Here is a 20,741-nt window from a genome sequence, read left to right as displayed (position 1 = left end):
ATCCTTGTGGGATTCGACCTCACTCTATTGTGAGTTTTTACTTGACGATAACCGGTGCACTTGCCGGAAGGAATTTTTGCCGATTGTGCAATTTCCTAAATCGTAGCTATCAAGTTTATGGCTATCAAGTTTATGGCGCCGTTGCCGGGGATTGGTTTTCGATTGACAATTCTCAAATTGGAAGTTAACTAGATTGAGCATTTTTCTTGTTTTGTTAATTCAGTTCAAGTTACTGTTGAATTTTAATTTCTGCACTCTGTTACTTGCTTTCTTTCTTTATGCCTTTAAATTCAAGCAACTAACTCACTGACCCACTAACTATTTGAATTATTTCCTCAACTGCTCTAACCATACTCTTCCATTAACCAAGAGTATTTCACTTGTTTGTTGCCTGTGCTGTGTTCTTGTATGACAGGTAGGAGAGGAGAGACAACAACTCCTCCATATACCGAACCAGAGAGGACCCTTCATAAACTTAGAAGGGAAGCAAGAGGGAAGAGAGTACTGGGAGAAAAAGAATCTGAAGGAGAATCTGAGGACAATTTTGAGGAAGCTCTAGATCTCAACATGGATAGAGAAGTTCACAACCACGAGAGAGCTGATGGAAACAATGCCATTCCCGAGAGGAGGGTTCTTGGTTCATACATAAACCCAACCTCTGGGAATTGTGGTAGCAGCATTCAGAAACCACCCATTCAGGCCAACAATTTTGAACTCAAACCACAGCTAATATCACTGGTGGAGGATCATTGTTCATTTGGTGGGAGTGCTAATGAAGATCCAAACCAACATCTCACAAAATTCCTGAGAATTTGCGACACTGTGAAGTCCAATGGAGTCCAGGAAGATGCCTATAAACTGCTCTTGTTCCCATTTTCACTTAGGGACAAGGCAGCTAAGTGGCTAGAATCATTCCCAAGGGGGAGCCTAACAACCTGGGATGAGGTGGAAAGCAAGTTTCTGGCACGTTTCTACCCCCCACAAAAGGTCAATAGGCTTCGATCAGAGGTTTAGACTTTTAGACAACAAGAGGGTGAAACTCTCTACGAGGCATGGGAGAGATTCAAGGATTTGACAAGGAAATGCCCACCAGACATGTTCCATGACTGGGTGCAATTGCATATTTTCTATGATGGACTTTCTTATGAATCAAGGAAGGCTGTAGACCATTCATCAGGAGGTTCATTGAACAGAAAAAAGACTGTGGAAGAAGCCATTGAAGTGATTGAGACAGTGGTTGAGAATGAGTACTACTATGCTTCAGAGAGACACAACACTAAGGGAGTCATGGAGCTGAACCATGTTGATACAATTTTAGCCCAAAACAAGGTGTTTGCCAAGCATCTAGCAGAGCTCACCAGGAACTTAAAAACAAATCAAGTGGCCGCAATACACGCACAAGATCAAGAGGAAGTAAGCAATGAAGGAGGTGATTGGGAAGAGGCCAACTATGTGGGAAATCAACAAAGGCAACCATATGATCCACATTCCAACACTTACAACCCAGGCTGGAAAAACCACCCAAACTTTGGGTGGGGAAACCAGCAAACCCAACCACAAAACCACAAACCTTACAACCCCAACCAACATAACAATTCCACATACCAAAACTTCAACCAAAGATCATACCAAACCACACAAAACACTTACTCCCAACCACCATATCATGGCCAAAATAATCAACCTGCCCAACCAAATCCGAACCAACAATTTCAAGATCAATTAAACAGGATAGAAGGAATGCTTGCAAACATGGGTCAGGACATAAGTGAGTTGAAAAGCTTTAGGGATGATGTGAGATCTACCTTAAGGAACCATGGTGAAAAACTCAAGAGGATGGAGTCTCAAGTAGGAGAGCTATCTCAACAGGCCCCAAAGTCAATTGCAGTGTTCCCTAGTGACACAGAAAAGAATCCTAAAGGGGAACAAAAGGGAGTGAGATGGGAAGAATGCAAGGCCATCACCATATTGAAGGAAGTCTCAGAAGAAGAAGGAATCAGACCCTCAGAACAGGAGCCAGAAATCTTGAAGGAAGGTGTGGAAGAAGCTAAGCAGGAAAGCGAAACTGAGCAAGCCAAGGAACTGCAAAACAAAGGCATGCTGGAAACATACCAACCAAAAACACCATTTCTTCAGAGGATAGGAGGAGGTGAAAAAGGGAAAACATATTCAAGGTTTTTAGAGACATTTAAGTCTCTCCATATCAATATTCCCTTTCTTGAGATTCTCCAGCAGATGCCTACATATATCAAGTATTTGAAGGAATTGCTGAGCAAGAAAAGAGTTTTGAAGGGAGGACAAACTGTAATAATGAACAAAGAATGCAGTGCCCTCATCAAGAAGGACATAGTCTCTAAGAAAACAGACCCAGGAAGTTTTCATATCCCCTGCATCATAGGGGAAACGAAAATTGACAGAGGATTCTGTGATCTAGGAGCTAGCATAAATGTGATGCCTCTGACTCTCATGAAAAGGCTACAACTGAATGAGGTGAGATCCACTGATGTAATCATACAACTGGCTAACAAAACTCAAAAGCAAGCTGAAGGGGTAGTTGAGAATGTGCTGGTGAAAGTGGAAAATTATTTCTTCCCCACAGACTTTGTCATTTTGGACATGGAGGAAAGTTACCTACACCCTATCATTCTGGGAAGGCCATTTCTAGCCACTGCTAGAGCACTCATAGATAAAGAACAAGGAGAGCTAATTTTGAGAATACATGATGAACAGCTCATTTTCCATGTTTTCAAACCTGCATCTGAGCCTGAACCAGAACCTGAAAAGCCTATGGATGATAGTAGCCATCTGTGTTTGGAGGAAAGCAATCCAGCAGCTGAAACTCTGAAACAGTCCTTGGAAGGCAAACAAGAATTGCAAGAGTTAAAGCCACAAAAATCAATAGAAACAGCTCAGAAAGATCCTCCTGGCATAAGGGTCAATGAAGAAATCCTCAAGAGAGAGGGAAGAGTTGTAAAGAAATTTCCAAGAGGGTGGAGGAACAAGAAAATTCCCACTGAAGGTTTCTCTCCAGGAGATAAAGTGATATCAAGTCATTATCTGCCAATCCCACCTGGCCTCAAACCCATTCCTTCCCAGCTCCCTCAAGTGTTCACAATCAGGAAAGTTCTTTCTATGGAACATTTGGAAATCATGAAGGAATCAAATGGGGACGTTTTCATAGTGAGAGGAGAGGACATCAAGCACTACAATCCACCCTAACAAGGGACAACCGTCAAGCTAGTGACGTTAAAGAAGCACTTGTTGGGAGGCAACCCAACCTGAGGTAATACTCCTTTGCTGTTTCTTTTAATTGTTTCAATAAAAAGGTGAAGTAGTTTCTGTGCATTGCAAAGAATTAAGTTTGGTGTTTCACACCAAACAATGAATTAGTGAATCAATAATTCAAAGGGGAATGTGTGACTCTAAGTTTGGTGTTCCACCACCATACAAATCAACTGCACACAACAACCTTTGAATTATATGAAAGGAACAACCATTCTAAGCAATCACAGAAATGCTTAAAATCCTTAGCAGCAACTTCATTCCAAGGAGAATTCAAGAATTCAAAGAGTAGAGGAGTAAGTAGGAGACTAAGTTTGGTGTTCACACACCAACTTAAGACTCAGACACTTGCCCATACATAGTTGAGCTAACCACTCAAGTGCTTGAGAAGCAAGCAACTTCATCACTCTTTGCAGGAAAGGAAACAAGGATCTTAGAAAGAACATGAAGCAACAACTAGGAGAAGAAGGAGAAATCAAATTGTTTCCTGGCAACAAAGAGAAAACAAGAAATTTCACAAGGTGGTGTTGTTCCTTGAGCATTCTTTAAAAGGCAAACAAAAGCATGCTTGTTCTGGTTTAAACTGTAATTGTTGAATCTTTCTGGAATGTGAAGTTTCTAGTATGTTTGTCTGTTTACTGATTTGAATAAAGTGAATGCCTAGATGTTTGGATATAACTTCACCTTCTTAAACAAATGCTTGCCATGCTTGTTCTGTTTCCAAAAATAAAAGAAAAGTTTGAACAAAAGTAACTTGGCTCAATTAGTGACAAATCAAGTAGAATTAAGTGGTAGTATGCATGCTTGATTGTTTAGTCAGCTCACTGGAAATTGAGTGTAGAATTGTCATTTTTGTGTAGAAGTTTGAATACTGTCTATGGATCTTGATGAATAAATGTCTTTGGCCATGAAAAAGAAAGAAAAAGAAGAAGAAAAAGCCACTGAAAAAGGGCAACCAAAAAGAAAAAAAAATTGAGAAAATAAGCTAGGCACCAATGGTTTGAACTTCTGAGACAAATGCCTATGGTGTTTATGTATTAAGGATATGCTTGGATGAATAGGTTCTGAGGAGTGTTTCAACACTTGGTAACTTGGGTTAACTAACCCGGGATTATCAACCAAAAGTCCATTATCAAGAGCAACCTAAATACAAAACATTTAGTCACACAAAGAGGTGCTGGGCACCAATGTCTCAAGAAGAAATGTGAACTAAAATGCCTGTAGTGGATATGTGTAGTGCACTGATAAGAAAAAGAAAATGCCAAAGGCTTGTGCAACGCATGACACTGAGCAAACAAGGAGCAAAGGAGCTCTAAGAAAAAGAAAAACAAAGAAGGGAAAAGTGCCAAAGACATAAGAATAACAAGAGGCCATAGCAGTGTTTGATGGATGCAATGGAAAAGTGATAATCTTACCTGATAAGAATGAAAAAGTGATGCTGCAACTTTCTGCATAAAACCCTTCTGATGAACTTCAAATGCTTGCTAATATAGCCAATGTAATTGCTTTCTGTTTCATACTTTCTTCTCAAATAACTCAGGACTTGCTTAGGGACAAGCAAGTATTAAGTTTGGTGTTGTGATGCCAAGGCATCTTAGGCTAGTTTCACTAACCTTTTTCTGTTAGTTTTAGTTGTTTTATGCACTTTCTTGAGCTTAAAGTAACCAAGAATGGTTAAATGAATAACGAAGAAATGAACCATCCAAACAGTATGATTTTGATGCAAATTTCATGAGTTTTTAGTTATATTACTTGAATGCTATGAATGGAAGATTTCTCATGAAATTTTGCAAGACTTTGATGCAGTTGTTTGGATGATTTCAGGGAAGAAGAGGTTAGGCAAGGAAGCAACAAAATCAATAAAGGAAGCTTGAATATCACATGTGGAGTTTAAGCTCCAGTTTAAGCAAGTTTAAGCTCCAGTTTAAGCTCCAGTTTAAGCAAGTTTAACCTTAAACTGGAGCTTAAACGCCAAAATCATGAAAGCTGAGGAATGCTAAAACTGGCGTTTAACCTCCAGTTTAACCTTAAACTAGAAGTTAAATGCCAGAATGAGAATTGCACCAAGGAGCATTTCCACGTTTAAGCTCCAGTTTAACCTTAAACTGGAGCTTAAACGTGTTTGACCAGAATTTTCCTCCAGGGAACCATTTCCACGTTTAAGCTCCAGTTTAAGGTTAAACTGGAGCTTAAACGTGTTCGACATTTCACCCTCCAGGAAGCATTCCACGTTTAAGCTCCAGTTTAACCTTAAACTGGAGCTTAAACGTGTTCGACCCAATTTCTCCTCCAGGGTTGCAATCTTCATTTCCACATTTAAGCTTCAGTTTAACCTTAAACTGAAGCTTAAACGTGTTCGACAATTCCACCATCCAGGATTGCCTTCTTCCATTTCCACGTTTAAGCTTTAGTTTGACCTTAAACTGAAGCTTAAACGTGCTTGAATTATATCACCTCCAGGAGTGTCCAACGTTTAAGTTGCAGTTTAAGCTTAAACTGCAACTTAAACGCCACTTTGTGAAAGGGTTTCTGGGCCAAAGATATTGCAGTTTAAGTTAGTATTTGAGCACAAACATTGACTTAAACATACTCTGGTATGAAACCCAATTGAATATCATGGTTTATGGGATTGGGCCTGAAGAATTGATGAGTCTGGAATTTCAATTTGTTGAGTCATGTGTCATTACTTGATTATCACTAAGTTGGCTCAATGAATATTACAGAATTGGATCAGCAGCCTCATCAGGATTATGGATCATAAACCCAAAGCAAAAGGAAATCAAGGAAAGGCCTCAAAGCCCAAGAAACACAACAGAAGCTCAATCTAGAAAGTGTATAAATAGGATAGAATTTAAGTTAGAGAGACGGGACTAGAGACTTTTGGATCATTTTCTAGTTTTACTTTGTGTAATTGAATTCAGAGCTATGACTCACTAAACCCCTTTCATTGGGTTAGGGAGCTCTATTGTAATTCAATGAATCAATCATAGTTTTTATCTTCTTCTTCAATCTTTTCTCTTGAATTTTGTTAGAAAGCTTCTCGATCTAATTCCATTGGTTAGTTGTCTTGGGAAAGAGACTATCCATAATTGGAATCCTTCGGAACCTTGGGAAAGGAATGGAGGATTCATGCTAGAGAAGCTTTCTCACAGTGAATTGGATTGGGGTTTGGATGGATATTGTGACATGTAATCCTACCAAATTGTGGTTCATGAAACTGTGTGGTATAATCAGTGATCGAGCATCATCTCTTCTTATGAACATTTAAACCAAGGGATTGGGAATTTGTTTGTTTTTAGAGAGAATTGGTGAGCCAAGGAATTGGGATCCAATCATATAAGATTGCCAAGCAAAATTCAATGAATGCATTGGTTGAGAAAGGGATAAAAATGTTTTGATTCGGAGATCTCAATATCTTCTGAAACCCAATGAATTTCCCATTTCTGATCTACACTTTCTCTTTACATTCTGCAATTAATTTCATGCAATCACCCCGATCCCTTTTTAATTTCAGCACTTTAACTTCTCGCTCTTTAATTCATGCAATTTAAGATTCCGCAATTCTCATCTAAATCTTGATTCCGCTCAACTAGAACAAACTTCTAATCCGAATTGCTCATTCAACCAATCCTTGTGGGATTCGACCTCACTCTATTGTGAGTTTTTACTTGACGATAACCGGTGCACTTGCCGGAAGGAATTTTTGCCGATTGTGCAATTTCCTAAATCGTAGCTATCAAGTTTATGGCTATCAGTAGTTAACGTGAAGAAAAAGGAAGCTCCAGTGTTAGTGGTAAAAGTGAACACCACTAACGCTCCAAATTGGCAATTGGCCATGTTAAGAGTCACGATAACTTAGTTAACGTGAACTCTAACGTGGAAGGGGAAGACAATGCCAACGTTAGTGACACTCACCTTTGTCACTAACGTTGGATCAAGCCAACATTGCCCACGGTAGTGGTCACGTTAAGACCACTAACGTGAAAGTTAACGTGGAGCTAAGCATGATGAGCCAACGTTAGTGACACTCACCTTTGTCACAAACGTTGGAGATGGCATTCACTACCACGTTAGTGGTCACGTTAACCTAGTTAACGTGAACTCTAACGTGGAGAGGAGGGGCGTTTGGAGCGTTAGTGACAAAGTTAAGTGTCACTAACGCTCTCGAAACTTAGGCATGCCCACGTTAAGAGCCACGTTAACCTAGTTAACGTGAACTCTAACGTGGGGAAAGGGGGCACAATACAACGTTATTGAAAAAGGTGGTTCCCAATAACGTTTGCAAAGGATTATGAGGAAACATTAGTGGTCATGTTAGTGCCACTAACGTTGAAGTTAACGTGGACCATTTTGGGGTTGGAACATTAGTGAGAAAGGTGATTGCCACTAACGTTCTCGAGCCCACATTTTCACTTAGCGTTAACACCATTAACGTCCTAACTAACGCCCATGCCTAACTCACACTTTTCTGCAAGCTGAGCCCACTGAAGATTGTACCTGCTTCGACTCAAGATCTAAAGCCCACATCCAAGACTTGAAGAACTCACTAGAAGCTCAAGAAGAGTAGTATATATAGGAGTAGTTTTGAACTATAGAGAAGCTTGGCACTTTAGAGAACTACCCTCTGGATATTTACTTTTCTACATTTTCTAGTTAAGCATGTATTCTTTTCTGCCATTTTCCATTCCCAGAGCAATGACCAACTAAACCCCTTTCATTGGGTTAGGGAGCTCTGTTGTGATTTGATGGATCAATTATAGTTTTCATTCTTCTTCCTCTTTCTTTTCTCTTGATTTGCTAGAAAGCTTTCGATCTTAATTCAATTGGTTAGTTGTCTTGGAAAAGAAACTCTCCATAATTGGATCTCCTCTGAGCCTTGGAAAAGGGATGAGGAGATCATGCTATAAATGCTTTCTCATGTTGGACCAAATTGGGGTCTGGGCGGATATAGTGACATGTAATCCTCCCAACACTTTGATTTGGAAATACATGTGGTATAATCAGTGACCACACTTCATCTCTTCCCATGAGCAATTAAATCAAGGAATTGGACAATTGTTCAAGCTTAGAGAGATTGGACTGCCAAGGAATTGGGATCCAATCACTTAAGATTGCCAAGGAGATCAATGAATGCATTGATTGAGGAAGAGATGAGAATGAACGTGATCCGGAGAATTTAACATCTCCTAAGCCCAATGAATTCCCCATCTCTGATCTTACCCATTCTCTTTACTTTCTGCCATTTATTTCCATGTTCATCTCCCCCAATCCCCATTTAAGATTCTGCACTTTATTTTCTGCCATTTACTTTCTTGCCATTTAATTTCCTGCAATATCAACCACCTTCTGTTTAGCTCAACTAGCATACTCTTCCAACTAAAATTGCTTGACAATCAATCCCTGTGGGATTCGACCTCACTCTATTGTGAGTTTTTACTTGACAACAATTCGGTATACGTGCCGAAGGAAAATTTGTTGAGAGACAAGTTTTCGTGCATCACTTAGCCATATATACCCTTACCCTTACCATAGCCCCATTACAACCTTGAAAAGACCTCATGATATTTGCATTGACACATTAAATGTTGTTGATTGGTTAGGTGAAGAACAAAAATTAGAAATTATGATTAGAGAAGGATAGAGTGATTACCCTATACACTAGAGAGATTAGAGTGTACACACACCATCTGTGAGGGTTCAATGCTTGATTCTATCTCCCCTGCTTTCACGAGTCTTCTTGCAAATTTACTTGCTTTTACTGTATGATTTGAATTAGTGGAATCTGTTCTATGTTTTGTCTTGGAGAACTTATTTATTTTTAATCAGATAGACAAAATCACATAGTTGCATTCATATATATAGGTTGCATTGCATTGCATGAGTCTTACATGTCCCTATTCATTTATATTTATCTCCTTCAACTAAGCATGAGGACATGCTAATGTTTAAGTGTGGAGAGGTTGATAAACCATTTTTTTATGATTTATATTGTGTTTAATTGAGTGGTTTTATCAAGTCTTTCACCCAATTATTCATATGACTAGCATGATATTACAAGTCCTTTCCAAAATTGTTCTATAATTGAAAACTTTCTTCCTAAAGATCTTTTAATTGTATATTTTTATTCTTCTTTATACCATTCGATGCTGTGATATGTGTGTTAAGTGTTTCAGGCTTCATAGGGCAGGAATGGCTTAGAGAATGGAGAGGAAGCTTGCAAAAATGGAAGGAACACAAGAAATTGAGGAGATGACCAGCGAGAAGAGACGCGAGTGCATGGCTCACGCGTGATGAGCGGATAATTTATACGCTTTTTGGCATTGTTTTCATATAGTTTTTAGTAAGTTTGAGCTACTTTTAGGGATGTTTTCATTAGTTTTTATGTTAAATTCACATTTCTGGACTTTACTATGAGTTTGTGTGTTTTTCTGTGATTTCAGGTAAATTCTGACTGAAATTGAGGGATTTGAGCAAAACTCTGAAGAAGGCTGACAAAAGGACTGCTGATGCTGTTGGATTCTGACCTCCCTGCACTCGAAATGGATTTTCTAGAGCTACAGAACTCCAATTGGCGCGCTCTCAACGGCGTTGGAAAGTAGACATCCAGGGCTTTCCAGCAATATATAATAGTCCATACTTTATTCGAAGAATGACGACGTAACTTGGCGTTAAACGCCAAGTACACGCTGCTGTCTGGAGTTAAACGCCAGAAAAACGTCATGATCCGGAGTTGAACGCCCAAAACACGTCATAACCTGGAGTTTGACGCCAAGAAATGCCTTAGCTCGTGGAATGATCAAGCTCAGCCCAAGCATACACCAAGTGGGCCCCGGAAGTGGATTTATGCATCAATTACTTACTCATGTAAACCCTAGGAGCTAGTCTAAGTATATATAGAACATTTATCTATTGTATTAGACATCTTTTGACCATTTTTAGTCTTTTTCATTCGGTCACTTGATCATAGAGAGGGCTGGCCATTCGGCCATGCCTGAACTCTTTGCTTATGTATTTTCAACGGTGGAGTTTCTGCACACCATAGATTAAGGGTGTGGAGCTCTGCTGTACCTCAAGTATTAATGCAATTCTATTGTCTTTTATTCAATTCTCTCTTATTCTTATTCCAAGATATTCATTCGTACCCAAGAACATGATGAATGTGATGAGTCAAATTACCCTCATCATTATTCTCACTTATGAATGTATGTGATTGACAACCACTTCCGTTCTACATGCAACCGAGCTTGAATGTATATCTCTTAGATTCCCCAACAGAATCTTCGTGGTATAAGCTAGATAGATGGCGGCATTTATGAGGATCCGGAAAGTCTCACCTTGTCTGTGGTATTCCGAGTAGGATCCTGGGAATCCGGAAAGTCTCACCTTGTCTGTGGTATTCCGAGTAGGATTCCGGTAATGAATGACTGTGACGTGCTTCAAACTTTAACCTGCTGGGCGTTAGTGAAAAACGCAAAAGAGGGATTCTATTCCAGTAGGAGCGGGAACCAACCGGTGATTAGCCGTACTGTGACAGAGTGCGTGAGCATTAGTTTTCACTGCGAGGATGGGATGTAGCCATCAGCCATGGGTGATGCCTCCAGACTGGTTAGCTGTGCGAGTGACAGCCGCACAGGATATTTCCCCGAGAGGAAGAAAGTAGCCACAGTTGATGGTGAACCCCTATACAAAGCTTGCCATGGAAAGGAGTAAGAAGGATTGAGTAGAAGCAGTAGGAGAGCAGGAATCCTTGGGCTCTACAGCATCTCCATCCGCTTATCTGAAATTCCTACCAATGAATCTGCATAAGTGTTCTATCCCTTTTATCATTCCTTTTTATTATTAATTATTCTAAAAAATCATAAACCAATTTAATCTGCCTAACTGAGACTTACAAGGTGACCATAGCTTGCTTCATACCAACAATCTCTGTGGATTCGACCCTTACTCACGTAAGGTTTATTACTTGGACGACCCAGTACACTTGCTGGTTAGTTGAACGGAGTTGTGTCCACTCATGCCAATTTCTTAAATTCCATAATTTTACAATGATACCAAAAGGCACAAAATAGGAATCACAATTTCGTCCACCAAGTTTTTGGCGCCGTTGCCGGGGATTGTTCGAGTATGGACAACTGACGGTTCATCTTGTTGCTCAGATTAGGTAATTTTCTTTTCAAAAATCTTTTTCAAAAATTTTTTCTTTTATTTTTCGTTTTTCTAAACTTTATTTTCGAAAAAAATTAATAAAAATCCAAAAAAATTAGAAAATCATAAAAATCAAAAATATTTTGTGTTTCTTGTTTGAGTCTTGAGTCAATTTTTAAGTTTGGTGTCAATTGCATGCTTTTAAAAATTTTTCTTGCATTTTTCGAAAATTCCATGCATTCATAGTGTTCTTCATGATCTTCAAGTTGTTCTTGATAAGTCCTCTTGTTTGATCTTGATGAGTTCTTGTTTTGTGTCTTTTGTTGTTTTTCTTGTGCACTTTTGCATTCATATTTTCCATGCATTAAAAAATTTCTAAGTTTGGTGTCTTGCATGTTTTCTTTGCATCAAAAATTTTTCAAAATTATGTTCTTGATGTTCATCATGATCTTCAAAGTGTTCTTGGTGTTCATCTTGACATTCATAGTGTTCTTGCATGCATCTTGTGTCTTGATCCAAAATTTTCATGTTTTGGGTCATTTTTGTGTTTTTCTTTAAAAATTCAAAAATCAAAAATATATCTTTTCCTTATTTCCCCCCAAAATTTCAAAATTTTGGGTTGACTTGGTCAAAAATTTTCAAAATTAGTTGTTTTCTACAAGTCAAATCAAAATTTCAATTTTAAAAATCTTATCTTTTTAAAATCTTTTTCAAAAATCATATCTTTTTCATTTTTTTTTAATAAAATTTCAAAAATCTTTTTCAAAATATTTTCAAAATCTTTTTCTTATCTTTATATCAAATTTTCGAAAATTAGCTAACAATTAATGTGATTGGTTCAAAAATTTGAAGTTTGTTACTTTCTTGTTAAGAAAGGTTCAATCTTTAAGTTCTAGAATCTTATCTTGTAGTTTCTTGTTAGTTGAATCTTTTTAAAAATTAAATCTTTTTCAAAATATCTTTTTATTAAAATTTTTATCTTATCTTTTTATCTTTTATCTTATCTTTTTCAAAAATTTTATCTTTTTTTTTTTCAAAATTTGATTTCAAAATATCTTATCTAACTTCTTATCTTCTTATCTTTTTCAAAATTTGATTTCAAATCTTTTTCAATCAACTAACTAACTTTTTGTTTGTTTCTTATCTTTTTCAAAACCACCTAACTACTTTTCCCACTCTAATTTTCGAAAATTCTCCCTCTCTTTTTCAAAAATTCTTTTTGTTTTAAATTTTAATTTTAATTATATTTTGTCTTTAATTTTCGAAAATCACTAACCTGTTTTCAAAAATTATTTTCGAAAATCCTCTCCCTCTCCTCTCTTCTTCTTTTTAATTATTTAATTACTAACACTTCTCTTCACCTCTTTTCATCCACGAATCCATCCTTTTTCTTTCTTCTACCCCTTTCTTCTTCTACTAACATAAAGGAATCTCTATACTGTGACATAGAGGATTCCTCTTTCTTTTCTTGTTTTCTTCTCTTTCTTATGAGCAGGAACAAGGATAAAGGCACTCTTGTTGAAGCTGATCCAGAACCTGAAAGGACTCTGAAGAGAAAATTAAGAGAAGCTAAATTACAACAATCCAGAAACAACCTTTCAGAAATTTTCGAACAGGAGAAGGACATGGCAGCCGCAAATAATAATGATAATAATGCAAGGAGAATGCTTGGTGACTTCACAAAGCCAACATCCAAGTTTGATGGAAGAAGCATCTCCATTCCTGCCATTGGAGCCAATAACTTTGAGCTTAAGCCTCAACTAGTTGCTTTAATGCAACAAAACTGCAAGTTTTATGGACTTCCATCTGAAGATCCTTATCAGTTCTTAACTGAGTTCTTGCAGGTCTGTGATACTGTAAAGACAAATGGAGTTAATCCTGAAGTCTACAGACTCGTGCTTTTCCCTTTTGCTGTAAGAGACAGAGCTAGAATATGGTTGGATTCACAACCTAAGGATAGTCTGGACTCCTGGGATAAGCTGGTCACTGCCTTCTTGGATAAATTCTTTCCTCCTCAAAAGCTGAGCAAGCTGAGAGTGGATGTTCAAACCTTCAAACAAAAAGATGGTGAATCCCTCTATGAAGCTTGGGAAAGATACAAGCAGCTGACCAAGAGATGTCCATCTGACATGTTTTCAGAATGGACCCTATTAGATATATTCTATTATGGTCTTTCTGAATTTTCGAAAATGTCATTGGACCATTCTGCAGGTGGATCTATTCACCTGAAGAAAACGCCTGAAGAGGCACAAGAACTCATTGACATGGTTGCAAACAACCAGTTCATGTATACCTCTGAGAGGAATTCCGTGAATAATGGGGTACCTCAGAAGAAAGGAGTTCTTAAAATTGATGCTCTGAATGCCATATTGGCTCAGAACAAAATGTTGACTCAACAGGTCAACATAATCTCTCAAAATCTGAATGGATTGCAACATGCATCCAACAGTACTAGAGAGGTAGCTTCTGAAGATGCTTATGATCCTGAGAACCCTGCCATGGCAGAGGTTAATTACTTAGGTGAACCTTATGGAAACACCTATAACTCATCATGGAGAAATCATCCAAATTTCTCATGGAAGGATCAACAAAAACCTCAACAAGGTTTTAACAATGGTGGACGCAATAGGCTGAATAATAGTAAGCCATATCCATCATCTTCTCAGCAACAGACAGAGAACTCTGAACAAAATAATTCTAATTTAGCTAATATAGTCTCTGATCTGTCAAAAGCCACTTTCAGTTTCATGAATGAAACCAGATCCTCCATTAGAAATTTGGAGGCACAAGTGGGCCAGCTGAGTAAGAAGGTTATTGAAACTCCTCCCAGTATTCTCCCAAGCAATACAGAAGAAAATCCAAAAGGAGAGTGCAAGGCCATTGATTTAATCAAAGTGGCCGAATGCACTAGGGAGGAGGAGGACGAAAATCCTAGTGAGGAAGACCTCCTAGGACGTCCCTCAAGCAAGAAGGAGTTTCCTATTAAGGATCCTGAGGAATCTGAGGCTCATACAGAGACCATAGAGATTCCATTAAATCTCCTTCTGCCATTCATGAGCTCTGAAGAATATTCATCCTCTGAAGAAGATGAAGATGTGACTGGTGAGCAAGTTGCTCAATATCTAGGAGCTATCATGAAGCTGAATGCCAAGCTATTTGGTAATGAGACTTGGGAAAGTGAACCTCCCTTGCTCATTAGTGACTTAGACACTTGGATTCAGGAAACTCTACCTCAAAAGAAACAAGATCCTGGCAAGTTCTTAATACCTTGCACCATTGGCACCATGAGCTTTGAGAAAGCTTTATGTGATCTTGGGTCAAGGATAAACCTTATGCCACTCTCTGTAATGGAGAAGCTGGGGATCATTGAGGTACAACCTGCCTTGTTCTCATTACAATTGGCAGACAAGTCAATGAGACAAGCTTATGGAATGGTAGAGGACGTGCTAGTGAAGGTTGAAGGCCTTTACATCCCTGCTGATTTCATAATCCTAGATACTAGGAAGGAAGATGATGAATGCATCATCCCAGGAAGACCTTTCCTAGCCACAGCAGAAGCTGTGATAGATGTCAACAGAGGAGAGTTAGTCCTTCAATTAAATGGGGAATACCTTGTGTTTCAAGCACATGGTCATCCCTCTGTGACAAAAGAGAGTAAGCATGAAGAGCTTCTCTCATTTCAAGGTCAAGAAGGGCCCACACAATCAAACTCTAAGTTTGGTGTTGTGAGGCCACAACCAAACTCTAAGTTTGGTGTTCAAATTCCATATCCAAACTCTAAGTTTGGTGTGGAGACAACACACTAAATTGACCTGATCATCTTGTGGTTCCATGAGAACCACTGTCAAGCTATTGACATTAAAGAAGCGCTTGTTGGGAGGCAACCCAATTTTATTTATCTAATTTTATTTTATTTTGTTTTGTTTTGGTGTTATTTTTGTGTTGAATTAGGTACATGATCATGAGGAGTCACGAAAAAATCAAAGAAATTAAAAACAGAGTCAAAAACAGAAGAAAAAAATTTTTCACCCTGGAGGACACACGGGCTGGCGTTCAACGCCCAGAAGATGCATCTGGCTGGCGTTCAACGCCAGAACAGAGCATCTTTCTAGCGCTGAACGCCCAAAACAAGCTACATCCTGGCGTTTAACGCCAGGATGCGTACACAGAGGACAATCTGGCGCTGAACGCCAGAAACAAGCTTGAAACTGGCGTTCAACGCCAGAAACAAGCATCACATGGGCGTTTAACGCCCAGAACATGCACCAATGGGCGTTTGAACGCCAGAATGATGCATGAAGGCAATTTACACGCCTATAGGGTGAAGGAATGGTATTTCTTTTCACCTCAGGATCTGTGGACCCCACAGGATCCCCACCTCAGGATCTGTGGACCCCACAGGATCCCCACCTACCCTTTTCTTTTAATCCTAATCACACTCTCCTAATCCAAATCTCATTTTCAATGTCACACTTCCCAAAAACCTTCACCAATCACCTCAACTCCTCTTCCCAATTTCCCCATGCACCATTCACATCAACCTCCTCTTCCCCATAAACCCCACCTACCCTCATAAAATTCAAATTCAATTTCCCACCCATTCCCACCCAATATGGCCGAAACCTAACCCTCCCCCCTCCCTATAAATACCTCTCCTTTCTTCTTCATTTTCACACAACAAAACCCCTTCTTCTCTCATATTACCGAACCCCCTCCTCTCCTTCTCTACCAACATTCTCTTCTTCTTCTTCTACTCTTCTTTTCTTTTTTTGCTCGAGGACGAGCAAATTTTAAGTTTGGTGTGGTAAAAAGCCTAAGCTTTTTATTTTTCATTCACCATCAATGGCACCCAAGACCGGAGTTTCCTCAAGAAAAGGAAAAGGGAAGGCAAAAGCTTCCACTTCCGAGTCATGGGAGAAGGAGAGATTCATCTCCAAGAGCCACCAAGACCACTTCTATGATGTTGTGGCAAAGAAGAAGGTGATCCCCGAGGACCCTTTCAAGCTCAAAAAGAATGAGTATCCGGAAATCCGACATGAAATCCAAAGAAGAGGTTGGGAAGTCATAACCAACCCCATGCAACAAGTTGGAATATTGATGGTTCAAGAGTTCTATGCTAATGCATGGATCACTAGGAACCATGATCAATGTATGAACCCGAATCCAAAGAACTATCTCACAATGGTTCGGGGGAAATACTTAGATTTCAGTCCGGAAAATGTGAGGTTGGCGTTTCATCTACCCATGATGCAAGGTGATGAACGCCCCTACACAAGAAGAGTCAACTTCAATCAAAGGTTGGACCAAGTCCTAATGGACATTTGTGTGGAAGGCGCCCAATGGAGAGTAGACTCCAAAGGCAAACCAGTCCAACTAAGAAGACTGGACCTCAAGCCTGTAGCTAGAGGATGGTTGGAGTTCATCCAAAGATCCATCATCCCTACAAGCAACCGATCTGAAGTTACTGTGGATCGGGCCATCATGATTCATAGCATCATGATTGGAGAGGAAGTAGAGGTTCATGAAGTCATCTCTAATGAACTCTACAAAATAGCTGACAAGCCTTCATACATGGCACGGCTAGCCTTCCCCCACCTCATATGCCATCTATGTTATTCAGCCGGAGTTATCATAGATGGAGATGTCTCCATTGAAGAAAACAAGCCCATCACCAAGAAAAGGATGGAACAAACAAGAGAAGTCCCTCACGGCCCTCAAGAAGAACATGAGGAAGTTCATCATCAACAAATGCCTCAAGGAATGCACTTTCCTCCCAACAACTATTGGGAGCAACTTAGTACCTCTTTGGAAGACTTGAGCCATAATGTTGAACAATTAAAGGTGGAACACCATGAACACGCCCTCACTCTCCAAGAAATAAGAGAAGATCAAAGAGCAATGAGGGAGGAGAAACAAAGGCAAGGAAGGGACATAGAAGAGTTGAAGAACATCATTGGTCCTTCAAGAAGAAGACGCCACTAGAGGTGGATTCATTCCTTGTTCTTTATTTTCTTTCTGTTTTCGGTTTTTAAGTATTGTGTTTATCTATGTTTTTGTGTCTCTACTTCATGATCATTAGTGTGTAACCATGCCTTAAAGCTATGAATAAAATCCATTAGTCCTTCACCTCTCTTAAAAGAAAAATGTTTTAATTCAAAAGAACAAGAAGTACATAATTTTCGAAATTATTAGTGAATTTAATTTAATTATATTGATGTGGTGGCAATAATTTTTGTTTTCTGAATGAATGAATGAACAGTGCATATTTTTGATCTTGTTGTTTATGAGTGTTAAAATTGTTGGTTCTTGAAAGAATGATGAACAAAGAGAAATGTTATTGATGATCTGAAAAACATCATGAAATTGATTCTTGAAGAAAGAAAAAGCAGTCAAAAAAAAAAGTGGCGAAAATTTTAAAGCAAGGATCCAAGGCTTTGAGCATTAATGGATAGGAGGGCCCAAGGAAATTAAAAATCCAGGCCTAAGCGGCTGAATCAAGCTGTCCCTAACCATGTGCTTGTGTCATGAAGGTCCAAGTGAAAAGCTTGAGACTGAATGGTTAAAGTCGTGATCCAAAGCTAAAGAGTGTGCTTAAGAGCTCTGGACACCACTAACTGGGGACTTTAGCAAAGCTGAGTCACAATCTGAAAAGGTTCACCCAGTTATGTGTCTGTGGCATTTGTGTATCCGGTGGTAATACTGGAAGACAAAGTGCTTAGGGCCACAGCCAAGACTCATAAAGTAGCTGTGTTCAAGAATCAACATGCCTAACTAGGAAAGTCAATAACACTATCTGAAATTCTAAGTTCCTAGAGAAGCCAATCACTCTAAACTTCAAAGGAAAAAGTGAGATGCCAAAACTGTTCAGAATCAAAAAGCTACAAGTCCCGCTCATCTAATTAAATTAATATTCATTGATATTTTGGACTTTATAGTATATTCTCTTCTTTTTATCCTATTTGATTTTCAGTTGCTTGGGGACAAGCAACAATTTAAGTTTGGTGTTGTGATGAGCGGATAATTTATACGCTTTTTGGCATTGTTTTCATATAGTTTTTAGTAAGTTTGAGCTACTTTTAGGGATGTTTTCATTAGTTTTTATGTTAAATTCACATTTCTGGACTTTACTATGAGTTTGTGTGTTTTTCTGTGATTTCAGGTAAATTCTGACTGAAATTGAGGGATTTGAGCAAAACTCTGAAGAAGGCTGACAAAAGGACTGCTGATGCTGTTGGATTCTGACCTCCCTGCACTCGAAATGGATTTTCTAGAGCTACAGAACTCCAATTGGCGCGCTCTCAACGGCGTTGGAAAGTAGACATCCAGGGCTTTCCAGCAATATATAATAGTCCATACTTTATTCGAAGAATGACGACGTAACTTGGCGTTAAACGCCAAGTACACGCTGCTGTCTGGAGTTAAACGCCAGAAAAACGTCATGATCCGGAGTTGAACGCCCAAAACACGTCATAACCTGGAGTTTGACGCCAAGAAATGCCTTAGCTCGTGGAATGATCAAGCTCAGCCCAAGCATACACCAAGTGGGCCCCGGAAGTGGATTTATGCATCAATTACTTACTCATGTAAACCCTAGGAGCTAGTCTAAGTATATATAGAACATTTATCTATTGTATTAGACATCTTTTGACCATTTTTAGTCTTTTTCATTCGGTCACTTGATCATAGAGAGGGCTGGCCATTCGGCCATGCCTGAACTCTTTGCTTATGTATTTTCAACGGTGGAGTTTCTGCACACCATAGATTAAGGGTGTGGAGCTCTGCTGTACCTCAAGTATTAATGCAATTCTATTGTCTTTTATTCAATTCTCTCTTATTCTTATTCCAAGATATTCATTCGTACCCAAGAACATGATGAATGTGATGAGTCAAATTACCCTCATCATTATTCTCACTTATGAATGTATGTGATTGACAACCACTTCCGTTCTACATGCAACCGAGCTTGAATGTATATCTCTTAGATTCCCCAACAGAATCTTCGTGGTATAAGCTAGATAGATGGCGGCATTTATGAGGATCCGGAAAGTCTCACCTTGTCTATGGTATTTCGAGTAGGATTCCGGTAATGAATGACTGTGACGTGCTTCAAACTTTAACCTGCTGGGCGTTAGTGACAAACGCAAAAGAGGGATTCTATTCCAGTAGGAGCGGGAACCAACCGGTGATTAGCCGTACTGTGACAGAGTGCGTGAGCATTAGTTTTCACTGCGAGGATGGGATGTAGCCATCAGCCATGGGTGATGCCTCCAGACTGGTTAGCTGTGCGAGTGACAGCCGCACAGGATATTTCCCCGAGAGGAAGAAAGTAGCCACAGTTGATGGTGAACCCCTATACAAAGCTTGCCATGGAAAGGAGTAAGAAGGATTGAGTAGAAGCAGTAGGAGAGCAGGAATCCTTGGGCTCTACAGCATCTCCATCCGCTTATCTGAAATTCCTACCAATGAATCTGCATAAGTGTTCTATCCCTTTTATCATTCCTTTTTATTATTAATTATTCTAAAAAATCATAAACCAATTTAATCTGCCTAACTGAGACTTACAAGGTGACCATAGCTTGCTTCATACCAACAATCTCTGTGGATTCGACCCTTACTCACGTAAGGTTTATTACTTGGACGACCCAGTACACTTGCTGGTTAGTTGAACGGAGTTGTGTCCACTCATGCCAATTTCTTAAATTCCATAATTTTACAATGATACCAAAAGGCACAAAATAGGAATCACAATTTCGTCCACCAACGCGATCGTGCGACATGGAGGAAATTGCAGTGACGCGCTCACGTGCCTGTCACGAACGCGTGGCTTGGAAGTTGCACGAGTGACGCAAATGTGTGGACGATGCGCACGCGTGGCAAGGAAAAATGTTGGATGACGCGCACGCGTGGACAACGCGTACGCATGACGTGCGCGTTCTGTAAAATTTACAGAAACGCTGGCGTGGATTCTGGGCCGCGTTTTAACCCATCTTTTGGCCCAGAAACGCATATTAGAGCCAGGGAACATGCAGAGACTAAGGAGAAGATTAATTCCTCATAATTTTTAGTTTTAGATATGATTTTACTCCTCCTCTAGGTTTTCTCTCTACACATTCATAGTTCTGAAGATTTTGTTTTTATTACTTTTTGGATTGGGATATAGAGAAGAGTTGTTACCTCCACAAGACTTCATCTCTCTAGTTTGTTTTTCTTTACTTTTTACTTACTCTTTCATATCCTTAATTTGTTCAGAGTTACCATTGGATTATTTTTAGAACTTATCAATACAAGAACTATTTTTATTTTTAATTGGTCTT

At 39.2% G+C, this 20,741-nt stretch overlaps 1 non-coding gene across 1 annotated transcript; it reads right to left on the bottom strand.

The window, feature by feature from the left end:
• Positions 1 to 993: 993 nt before the first annotated feature.
• LOC112804136 (small nucleolar RNA R71) lies at positions 994 to 1,097 on the bottom strand. Its single transcript, XR_003202756.1, has one exon. It is a non-coding gene; the product is annotated as a small nucleolar RNA R71 (small nucleolar RNA).
• Between the last annotated feature and the right edge of the window lie 19,644 nt (positions 1,098 to 20,741).

The sequence above is a fragment of the Arachis hypogaea genome, chromosome 5 (assembly GCF_003086295.3).
Source record: "Arachis hypogaea cultivar Tifrunner chromosome 5, arahy.Tifrunner.gnm2.J5K5, whole genome shotgun sequence".
Taxonomy (NCBI): Eukaryota; Viridiplantae; Streptophyta; class Magnoliopsida; order Fabales; family Fabaceae; genus Arachis; species Arachis hypogaea.
This window is presented reverse-complemented; position numbering and strand designations above follow the sequence as displayed.